Raw genomic sequence first — 11,805 nt, 5'->3', positions numbered from 1 at the left:
CAAGAAAGGCTGTGACTCTCCCTGTAAGGGCTGCCACCCAATTGCTGGGAGATGGCTGAAAACCTCTTCATCAGATCAGCAGTTTCTGACATACACAAAGAAGGAGCCAGCAGACCCATTAACACAGTCAGTGCGTTCTGAACCTCCAGGAACTCAGCCTGAATCACTACCCTTGTCAACAGTGCCTCTTGGCAGTGTCTGAAGATTCTGTCCCTCAGCCTCGGACCGGGTTTCTTAACTGGGAGGGGCGGGGAGGGGGGACCGCGGCAGGAAGCAGGAAGGAGCCTCACTGCTGACCGAGTGCCCACTGTGCTAAGAACAATCGGTTACACAGATGGAGGGACAGCAAGGACAGCTGATGGTAGGGCGTGGGACCGGAGCTCAGCCTTTAGGAGGAGACTAAGCATTTTAGCTTTAGAGCTAGCTCTAGGCACCGGAGCACTGAGTGGGAGGAGGGGCGTGGCAAGTGTCTTGGCTAGGCGGCGGTAAGAAAGCATCAAGCGCTGCAGAAGAAACAGCTCACATGATAGAATTTCCTCCTCCTGTTTCTGGAGGCTGCGATGCCACTGATCAGATCATAAAGCAAATTTAGAATCTGGGGAGGGCCTGCTTCCTGGCTCATGGATGGCGCCTGTTATCTGGATTCTCACAGGACTGAAAGAGTGCTCAAGGGTGGGGGTGGGGAGGATTATGGTGATCAGCGTGCCTATACTCTCAGGGCTTGGAAGCTGAAGCAGGGGGATGGTAATGCTGAGGCTAGTTTGGGCCACATAAACAAAACCCTGGGTTAAAATTTGAATCTATAACGCCCCACACAGACTCATGACTTGAATGCTTGCTCCTATAGTGGGAAGGGAGGCTTAGATGGAATAAGAAGGTTCCTTGAGGCAGGCTCCAGGTGTGTGTATATTACCTCTGGTCACTTCCTGTCTCCCTGTCTTCTGGCCCACCATGACATGAGCCGAGTTCTTTGCCCTATCTAGCCCACCAGGATGGGCAGTGACCCTGGAACCTGTGAGCCAAAATTATATCTCGGGTTTTTTTGGCCACTGTGAATAAAAAGTAACTGCTAATAGCGGGGTGGAGAAAGAGGGGGAGAGAGGGAAGGAGAGGGAGGGCGAGAGGGAGGGAGATTGCTCTCTGATGTTCTGTTATAACCTCAAAAATCCCTTCGTGAAGGCACACACTATGGTTCATCCAGTCTTAGCCACGTCCTAAAGCCCCTTGTCCTAATAGCACCCCACCATGGAAGAAGGGTTTGATACATGAATTTAGGCTATGGAAGATATGATGTCATATCTTGGTTGTCAACTTTACTGCAAACTGCTGGGCACTTCTACAGGGGGCTTTCTTAATCATATTATTAAAAACATAAAGCCACACCCTGAATGTGTGCAGCCCAGATCAAAAGATATGGATGGAAAGAAGAAATTTTGCTATTTGCCTGCTTTGTTTGTTTGTTTTTTGTCTTGCTGGCAAGTTCATCTCTCTCTTTGCTTCGGCGTTCCTTTGGCACTTTTAGAACCAACTTCTTCAATCTTCCAGAATAGACTGAGGACCAGCAGCCTCTCCAGGAGCCCTCCAGGGTCAGACTGGGACTGTTGAAACATTCAGCCTCCTGGACCAACTGACCCCTGCATTCTTAGCCTCTTCACTGTGATACAGACATTGTTGGGCCATCAAACTGCACCCTGTAAACTAAGCTATTGAGTCCCACCTTAGTGTATGTGTGGTGTGTGATGTGATGTGTAGTATATGTGTGTGTATGTGGTATGGTGTGTATGTGTATGTGTGGTTGGTATGTGTGGTATGGTGTGTGTATGTGTGTGGTGTGTGATATGTGGTGTGGTGTGTACTGTGTGTGTGTGGTGTGTGATGTGTGTGTGGTGTGGAGTGATGTGGTGTGTGATATATGGTGTGGCAGGTAGTGCATGTGTATGTGTGGTATATGTGTCGTATGATGTGTGTATATAGTGTGTGTACAGTGTGTATGTGTGTGTGTGGTGTGTGTGTTCTACCAGGTCTGTGCCTTCAGAAGATTCTAACATGGGATCATAGGCAAGGCCATTAAACAAGCATTTATTCCACATGGCAGGAAGCAGCCTTCCTGACCTAAATGCATGTTTTTGACCACAAAGGCTTCCTGGTGAACACCAGTTACTGCAGAGTAGAGAGGGCCAGGCCTGGAGCAGGACCCTATAAAGTTTGTATTCTGATGGCTGAATGACCTCTGTATGACCTCAGAAGAGTTTAACTTCCTGTGTTTTCATCTTCTCCTCTGTAAAACGGGAGTGGAAACCACCACTTGCCTCACGAACATGTGAGATGCTAACCGTGGTGCCTAGGACAGTGCCTGACACAAGCACCACGGCAGTACTGGCATCACCGAAGAAGCCGATTCAGCTACACTAAAAGCGGCCAATGAAGAGACTGGAGAGATGGCTGTGTGGTTAAGAGCACTGACTGATTCTCTAGAGGACTCAGCCTCAGTTCCCAGCACCCATATGGCAGCCCATTACCACCTATAACTCCAAGGGATCCAACATCCTTTTCTGGGCTCTTTGGGCACCAGGCATCTAGAGAGTGAACTTCGATGTATTCAGGTAAAACACTCATATACACAAAACAAAACAGCAACAACAACAACAACAAGAACTGTAACAAACCAGCCAACAGCACCAAGATTTTTAAAGATTTATTTATTTATGTATGTGAATGCTCTATTTGCATATATAGCTGCATGCCAAAAGAGAGCATCAGAACTTCTTAATACATGGTTGTGAGCCACCGTGTGGTTGCTGGGAATCAAACTCAGAACCTCTGGAATTAGCAGTGCTCTGAACCACTGAGCCATCTCTCCAGTCCCAGGCACCAAGCTCTTAATGTTTGTACAAGCTAGCATGGTGGAGTAAAGACAGCTGGAATGTCAATGGGGAAAAACTCTTGTCCTATTACTGCTGCCTCCTAGCTATGTGACCCTGACCACAGCTCCTTCTGAGTCTGAGGTTCAGCCTAAAAATGAAAGCCTTTCAGCTGGGTGTGGTAGCCCAGACTTTCATCCCAGCACCCAGCAGATGCAGATCTCTCTGAGTTCTAGGCCAGCCTGGTCTACACATTGAGTTCCAGGCCATCCAGAATTACCCAGTAAGACCCTGTCTCAACACCCAACCCAACAACCACCAAAAGAAAACAAGACAACAATAACTGCCTACCTCTCAAAATTCCTGAGATGGCTGGCTGATGATGGAACCATGAGAAATAGGTGTTAGCTTGGTTGGGTTTGGTTTTCTGAGACAGGGTCTCAGTGTCTAGCCTGAGCTGGCATCAAATTGGCCAGCCTACTGTCTCAGCCTCCCAAGTGTGCACCGCAACAGCTGCCGTGAGACATGAATGAGCACTCTAGAGTACAAAGGGGAGTTGCGGATGTGAGTCTTCTTCTGCATGGAGGGTAGCTTAGGCCAAGGTGAGTCAATGGCTCTGGAACTGTTAAGTCTCCTTCCTTATATCATCTTATGTCCCCAGAAGCATGCCTGAGCAAAGAGGAGCATTCATTCGGCAGTGAGGGGAGGAGCCATCTAAGACAGCAATAGAGACCTTGGGTGGGTGGAGCTAGTGAGCAGATCTCGAGCCTGTGGTCTTCTGTGGAACAAAGGCGTGCGCGTGTGTGTGTGTGTGTGTGTGTGTGTGTGTGTGTGTGTGTGTGTGTGTGTGTGTGTGCGCGCACACACACACACACACACACACACAGGAAAATGGCTAAAGACGTGCAGCTGTTGCTTAATGGCAGAATCCTGTGGATGCTCTGTTAGGATGATGGTCAGGAATAACCTTTGGGGATGGATATCTGTTCCTAAGGAGGAGGTACCTTGTATGCAGGCTCTCCATAGTAACCCTGAATGAGGGATTAGTCTTCTAAACACCAGGAACTCACTGCTTTGGCACTGGAGGCTGGAAGACAATGATGACAGTGTCACAGAGCTGGTTTCTTCTGAGGTCTCGCTCCTTGACTTGTTTGATGGCTGTCTTTTTATAGGTTGTGGTGACCCACACCTGTCATCCCTGGACTTGGGAGGCTGAGACAAGAAAATCTCAGGTTTTAGAACAACCTGCTCTACGCAGCGAGACACTAGCTTGAAGAGAAGGGGTGGAGATAAGAGAAAACACTTTTTCTTTATTGACTTTGTTTTTGTTTTTTGAGACAGAATGTCTCTGTCTAGACCTGGCTATCCTGGAACTAGCTTTGTAGACCAGGCTGGTCTTGAACTTTGAAATCTGATTGCCTCTGCCCTCCAAGTGCTGGGATTAGAGGTGTATGACACCACCCCCTGGACACTTTCATTTTCTGTAAGGATGCTAGTCATACCAGGTTATGATCTCTGCTGTAAACTTGTTTTAACTTGATTACCTTGTTAAAGACCCAGACTCCAAATTCAGTCACATTCTGAGGCAGTATGGATTAAGACTGACTGCACTTTAGAACTCTGGGGTCCACACTCAGCTCATAACAAAGGTGTGTCATTTTAGGAGAGCAAACTCACCTGCAGCTTTAGATACCCAATAGGGTCGTCCAAGGCTGCAGAAATGGTAGCTAGTCACAATAAAGGCCCTAGAAGGTTTTCTCTGCCCCAATCTAGCACCCTGCTCTGGTGACTAGGGACCCTGGCCATACAAGGCCATGTCTTCCTGACTTGAGACTCTTGACTTCACCATCAGACTTCAGAACACCCTCAGAAACAAACGTACAAAACCTTGGCACTCACTGCTTCCATTTAAAGCACTGTTTCTGAGCATCAGACTTCTAGTTCTGGAACAAACTCTACATCAGAAAGACCCTGTCCTGGTCCGCATGTGACAAGAGTCGTAGTCGAGTGGCCCTGTGGAGTATCACTTGGCCACCAGCTTCCCAGCACAGAGAGACCAGGAACAAGAAAACAACTTCTTCTTCTCCTTCTCCTTCTCCTTCTCCTTCTCCTTCTCCTCCTCCTCCTCCTCCTCCTTCTTCTCCTTCTTCTCCTTCTTCTCCTTCTCCTTCTCCTCCTTCTCCTTCTCCTTCTCCTTCTCCTTCTCCTTCTCCTTCTCCTTCTCCTTCTCCTTCTCCTTCTCCTTCTCCTTCTTCTTCTTCTTCTTCTTCTTCTTCTTCTTCTTCTTCTTCTTCTTCTTCTTCTTCTTTTCTAAGATTTATTTATTTTTTATTTATATGAGTATGCTGCAGCTGTCTTCAGACACACCAGATGAGGGCATCGGACTCTATTACAGATGGTTGTGAGCCACCATATGACTGCTGGGAATTGAACACAGGACCTCTGGAAGAGCAGCCAGTGCTCTTAACCACCGAGACATCTCTCCAGCCCCAAGAAAACTTCCAGTTAATGATTTAGTCCAACCTCTGACAGTCATCGGCCCTCACCCTGGGAACCGGGTGAACCCTAAGGCCACTGATGCTCTAGTATTTTGCTCTCATGAGGTTTTGCAAAAATGATGGAGACGGTGAGTGCTTTGCTCTTCCCTTCATTTATTCTCTCACACAGCATGCACATCTTTCTCAAGTGCCTGCCATGTGCCGGAGCTCAGGAGAGAGGCCAGGATCAAAGGATGCTGTGCAGAGGAGAGGGCCTTTAGATGACCCTTGCAGATAGGGTAAGGTTTTGATGGGCAAAGGAGTTCCAGCTGGAAGGATGTGAACAAAGGCCAGGGAACCAGAAAACAGGCTACATTTAGGGTATACAGGGACCTGCAGTCTCACGGAATCAAGAAAGGATTGTATCTGACTAGAGGGGGCTGCCGTCTCCATTAGGTTAGGATATTCAGCAGGGGAGGGAGAGCTCCCTTTGCCTCTGCTTGAGGTTAAAAAGACAGAATGGAAGAATTAAATGGGGGTGGAGGTGGGGAAGAGATCTTCTTCCTTGGGGGTGGGGGGTCGGGGATGAGGAAAGGATGCAAAGAGAGAGGGAGAGAGAGAAAGCCTAGATGATTGCGGCTGCTTTGCTGAACAAGCGCATTGTGGGTAAAGTCACTGGAGCTCTTGATTCAGCCGGGGAAGTGGGCGGTTGGATTTGCATGTCAGTGTGGGAAAAGTGACTTGGCTGAGGCCTATTTCTGAGCCTCTAAATCAGTCACCCGATGAATGATTTTGTTTGTATGCCATTTGCAAGATAAGTGCTTAGGCAAATACTTCCGTTTCAAGGAGGGGAGGGGAGGGGAGCCAACAGAGGCTGACACTGTGCCTTGCAATGGCCTGTAGGATTGATGTTAGCACCTATAGCAAGATCCCTGAATCACAACCAAAGATGAACATCCGTTGCCTTCCCAAGAACGAGGAGAGGGTCTGTGGCAGCCATCCCCATGTCTGGAGGCCAGCCTGTGCATTAACTGACAAGTTGATAAGTAAATATGTTACTGCCAGACATAGAATATTATTCAGCACTAAAATAAGTCATTAAAAGACATAGGGAAGCCAGGTGGTGCCTTTATTCCCAGCACGTGGGAGGCAGAGGCAGACAGACTATGAGTTTAAGGCCAGCCTGATCTAGAGAGTAGGACAGTCAGAAATCCTGTCTACACAGAGAAACCCTGTCTTGAAAAACAATGGAAGGAAAGAAAGAGAGAGAGAGAAAGAAAGGAAGGAAGGGAGGGAGGGAAGGAGGGAGGGAGGGAGGGAAGAAGAGAAAGGAAGAAGGAAAAAGACACAGAGGCTAGGCATGTTGTCACACACCTAACACTTGAGAGACTAAGGCAAGATAATCCACTCAAGGCCAGCAGGGCTTTAGGGTGAGACTGTAACCCTAAAAATAAAATAATCAAAGACACAGAAGAATCTTAAGCTCATAGTGTTTAACGAAAGAAGCCAATATAAAAAGATTACATGTTACATGACTCTAACTACATGTCGTTCCAGAAAAGGCTAACTTATGGACGCATAAATAGTGTCAAAAATAAAGGGGGTGTGGCAAATAGGTGGAGCTGAGAATTTCAGGACAGTGAGATTGTTCTGCAGTGGAACTATAACGGTGGGCGAGGTCGGTACCTATCAGGCAAAAGCAAAAGACGGACTCCTGATGTTAGGGTGGGCTTCGGGTGGTTGAGGTGTGTGGGTGGAAGTTTGTCAAGCCTCCCTCGTGCACAAACAGCATGGAAGGTGATGGGGTGGTGGTCGTGGGGGAAGCCTGACTTGTGGGCAGGGCAGGGAATATATGGGTAGTCTCTATACCTGCCACTCCAATTCCCAGAAGTCTAACCCTGACTTACAAAATGACGTCTAAAACATAAAGGCGATTGGAAAGAGACCCCAGGCTGAGGAACACACAAAGCGTGTAGAAACTGAGCAGGCAAGGGCAGGGATTCTCCTCAGAGTCCCCCACACTGAAGTCCTGCTCAGCCTTCTTTTCCTTCCTTTGCCATACAGGGTGGAGCCCTGGGTCCAGCTGGCAAGCATCGTGAGCCCTTGGCTCACATCCTAATCTAAGGCCAAGGAGACCACAGCACTGTTTCCTACGTGATCCACTTTCAAACTGTCCCTCCTGTACCTTCTGAGCTCTGTCTATCGGCTTTTGTCCTGTTCAGAGGACACAGGCAATGTCCCCAGCTCTTCATCATCTGCTTGCACACTGGATCATGTAGCTGCAGCCAGGTTCCCTCCTGGCTCGTTGGAGCCAGCCTCCTTGACTCTGCTGGGCATCAGTGCTTCAAAAAGGGCTGCAAGCTTGTCTTCCCTGGGCCTTTGCCATAGTCATAGGCTCATTAACCAATCATCACTAAGTATTCACAACCATCTTTGCTATTTTTTGTTGTTGTTGTTGTTGTTGTTTGAGACAGGGTTTCTCTGTATAGCCCTGGTTGTCCTGAAACTCACTCTGTAGACCAGGCTGGCCTCGAACTCAGAAATTCGCCTGCCTCTGCCTCCCAAGTGCTGGGATTAAAGGTGTGCGCCACCACGCAGTGTCTAAACTCCATCTGCAATGAGTCCAAGCCAGGACAGAGTCAGGGAGACACGAGAAGTGCTTCTTCAGAGCAGCTGGATAAAGCACTCTGTCTCAGCCTCCCGAGAGAGTGGATTCCCGCCTTAGCTCTCCAACTTGCCTCAGTCCGTGACTCAATTGCCTTTCAAGAAACTCTTTACTAAATTGTCCGGTTGTCTGTCTGCGCAATATTTAGTGATTGGATAAGAGAGTGGAGCAGCTTCTAGAACATGCATAAGGACCCATACGATAAGACAATTAGTATAGACATTCCACAGTAGAGTGACTTTAACCAGAAAGGCCCAGATGTCAGTGTCAACTGTGCCACTTACCGAGAGACCAGGGGACAGTTAATTAACGCCTCCGAGTCTTTTTTCTTCATCCATCAGGCAACGAGGATGCCAGCAAGGGCTTGAGTGTGGGGAAGCCAGATGAACACTGTGTCTGACAGCTCAGCTGTTCGTCAGTATGACTAGGCTCCTGGGCACTCCGATGTGTGGTGTGACATCATATTGCGGGACGGTTTTAGAGCAGATGACATTAACATTGTGAAGGTGGAATGGAGCTGATTGTCCCTTCCGATGTGGAGGGGTTTCTCTAATCTAATGAAGGCCCACATAAAAAGAGGAAACGCAGGAGAGAGTTAGTTCTGCTGCGATGGCCTTTGGGCTGTATTGCCTCAGCTTTCCTGGGCTCCAGCTTGCTGAAAACAGAGTCCTGTGCCTCTACACTTGCATGAGCCTCTTGCTGTCCTAACCCCTTTCCCCATCTGTCTACACCTAAGTGGATACCTGATGCTGGTCTAGTGATTCCTGAAAGTGTAGATCCCTCCTGTCTGTTCTGCTTTCCCAGAGAACCCTGGTTAATGCGCCGTAATGCATGACATAATAGCTCCCGCTTAGTAACCATGGGAGCTGAGTGTGTTCATTATCTTTATCACTGCATATAAATGTGGCCAGCCTCTTCTTAGCTCCATGTCTCCAGATGCTTACTGGGCTTTCTTTTAAAGCTCTGAGCCCACATGGAACACATACATACACACACACACGCACACGCACACGCACACACACACACACACACGCACGTGCACACACACGCACACTTGCATTGCATGCAGACCCACATGTCTATATAGCTACACAAACAAATGCACACACAGAAACCCACACATACACATACTCACATGCACTCACATGTAGACCATACAGATACACATATATACATGCACATATGTACATACTCACACAGAGAGTCTACAGTCCCACACAGAGAACTACACATACACGCATGAACACATGCTCACAGGCAGACCCACATGTGTACACATACATACAGACTCACACATACACATGTATATACATGTACAAACATACATATGCACACATGTACATATGCATATAGAAACTCACACATATACTTGCACATATACAAACAGATCCACACATACTCAATGCACACACTCAGAGAAACCCATGGATGTGCACATAACATATGCATGCATATATACACACATGCACATATACATACACATGTTCAAGCCATTGAGTCAGTTCTAGATCCATTGGTGTCTCTAGCTGCCAAATATGCATTGTGACTTTCTGCCTCTGGCCTTTCTCCTCTTGGTGGCAAGCCTCTAGTCCTCAGAGCCCCTGGGACTCTGAGGTTACATTCAGTCATGATCCTCCACCCCCAAGTCTGCTCTGCTGTGTCCGGGGGGAGGGGTAGAAGAAGGCCTGAGACACTGGGGGCAGCTTCCCAGGGCACTGGTCAAAGGGAGGCTGACGAGAGAGTGTGGTCCCTGGAAAGGTATCAGGAGCAGGTATCTTCCATGCTCACCTGTCATCTCTCACCTCCCACCGGACCCCAGGTGGCTCTCCAAGAAGTGCTGAGGGCTTAGCTGGTCACGGGTGATGCTGAAGAAGTCCAGATGCAACCCAGTCATGGACACTCACTCAGCCTCAGCCTCAGCCTCAGCCTCAGCCTCAGCCTCAGCCTCAGCCTCAGCCTCAGCCTCAGCCTCAGCCTCAGGACAGCCCACCAGGCGGTTCCCCATGGTACTCACCAAGGCTGCTGTTTCCCTTCACAAGTAGCTCACACCTAGATAAACAGGAAGCCTGAGTGAGTCGGGCTGGGGTCGCCCCGTCAAGCTACAACCCGAGATGTCAGACATCAGCACAAGCCTGTGAAATATGTTCCTCTACACAGCTCTAACTGTGAGCCCTGGAGCAGGACAAGCTTCTCAGAGAGGGCGGCATGGCCACAGGCATGTAACAAGAGGTGGTGACCCGGATGAAGGGATGGGTGTCCCTAACTGGAGGCAGAACTCCCAGGCTCTTGACTTGTGTGACTTTAGGTCATTGCTTGGTCTCTGTAACCTTGGTTTCCTCATCTGAGACATGGGAGTGATCAAGTTGCCTTCGTTGACTATTGGGAACATCAAAGCAATAGATTTCAATGATTTGAAAGTCTTCACATACCCCCCCCCAAATGTGCATTAAACCCCAACTGGGAAGTTATAGAGAGAAGCTGAACTGACAATGGCTCCAAAGGGTGCCACTTCCTCAGTTACTCTAGTTCTGATAAAGCCATGAGATGGACCTCAAAATTAGGGCAGGGCCCTGATACGATGTGCTTATGAGACAAGGATGGGCTTGAGCTGCGACACCCAATGTCACCTCCAGGCTCTTCAGGAGTCCCATCCCTCCCAGCCCCCGTAGCAGGAAGCACCTCACCAGCTGGAGCTGCCTGGTCTTAAACTTCCCAACCTTCCTCTCCGTGTGCTGAAGAACACTATTTTCCCTGTAAGGTTTTCAGCCTGTGGCATTCAATCACACCAACAGAAAATGATGAAGACGCTGGTCTCTTAGTAGAGGACAGTGTCAGGATTATTATTGAAGGAGTGCCTGCTCCCTATAAAGCTTTCCATCAAATACAGAACAAGGGAAAGAGGGGACACATCTTTTTGTGTGGGTACTGTGTCTTTTATTCCCATTTTAAGTTAAGAAAAGTTGAGTGTACCTTACCCAGGTGACAGACCCATCAATGGCAAAGCTGGGATCTGAAATCAGATCTCACTGTGCCACCATTGTTGTCCCTTGTCCACAATGCTGAGTGATCTTGTCACCAATATACCCCCGATATGTTCTTATTTTTCCAGTCAGAGATTCATGTCACTATTTCTAGGCAAAATATGCCTATAGAAGTAAGTCGTGCAGACAACTATGACTGCTAGTAAGAAGCACTAATCTATGCTTTAACTCATTAACCTCCACTGAGCAACAAGCCCCCAGAAAATCATGTTTTATTACAATTTAAGACAAAAATGTATTTTAGGGCCAGAGGCTAAGAGCGTTTATTGCTCATGCAGAAAACCTAGGTTCAGTTTCCAGCACCCAGATGGTGGTTCAACGTAATCTGTAACTCCAGTTCCAAGGGATCTGATGCCCTCTTCTGGTGGCCTTGGGTACTGTATGCATGTGGTGCCCATACAATCACACAGGTTCACATATGTATATACAGAGAATGAGGGAGCCCCCTCATTCTCTGAGGGATACCTCTCGTTTCCCTCTCAACTCTGTGACCAGAACTCCCACAGACTTTGTCAACACTCTCAGATAAGATTTGAATTGTCAACATGTCTCTTCCACAGAGTGTTATACCCTACCCGGCAGAGTCCCACTGCGCCCGCAGGCTTCCTGCTTCAAATAAGAATAAGAAACTCAGGGGACTGGAGAGATGGCTCGGTGGTTAAGAGCATTGACTGCTCTTCCAGAGGTCCTGAGTTCAATTCCTAGCACCCACGTGGTGGCTCACAACCATCTGTAATGGGATCTGATGGCCTCTTCTGGTA

The sequence above is a fragment of the Mus caroli genome, chromosome 5 (genome assembly GCF_900094665.2).
Source record: "Mus caroli chromosome 5, CAROLI_EIJ_v1.1, whole genome shotgun sequence".
NCBI lineage: Eukaryota > Metazoa > Chordata > Mammalia > Rodentia > Muridae > Mus > Mus caroli.
The sequence above is the reverse complement of the archived record's forward strand: the minus strand, read 5'-3'. Positions refer to the sequence as shown.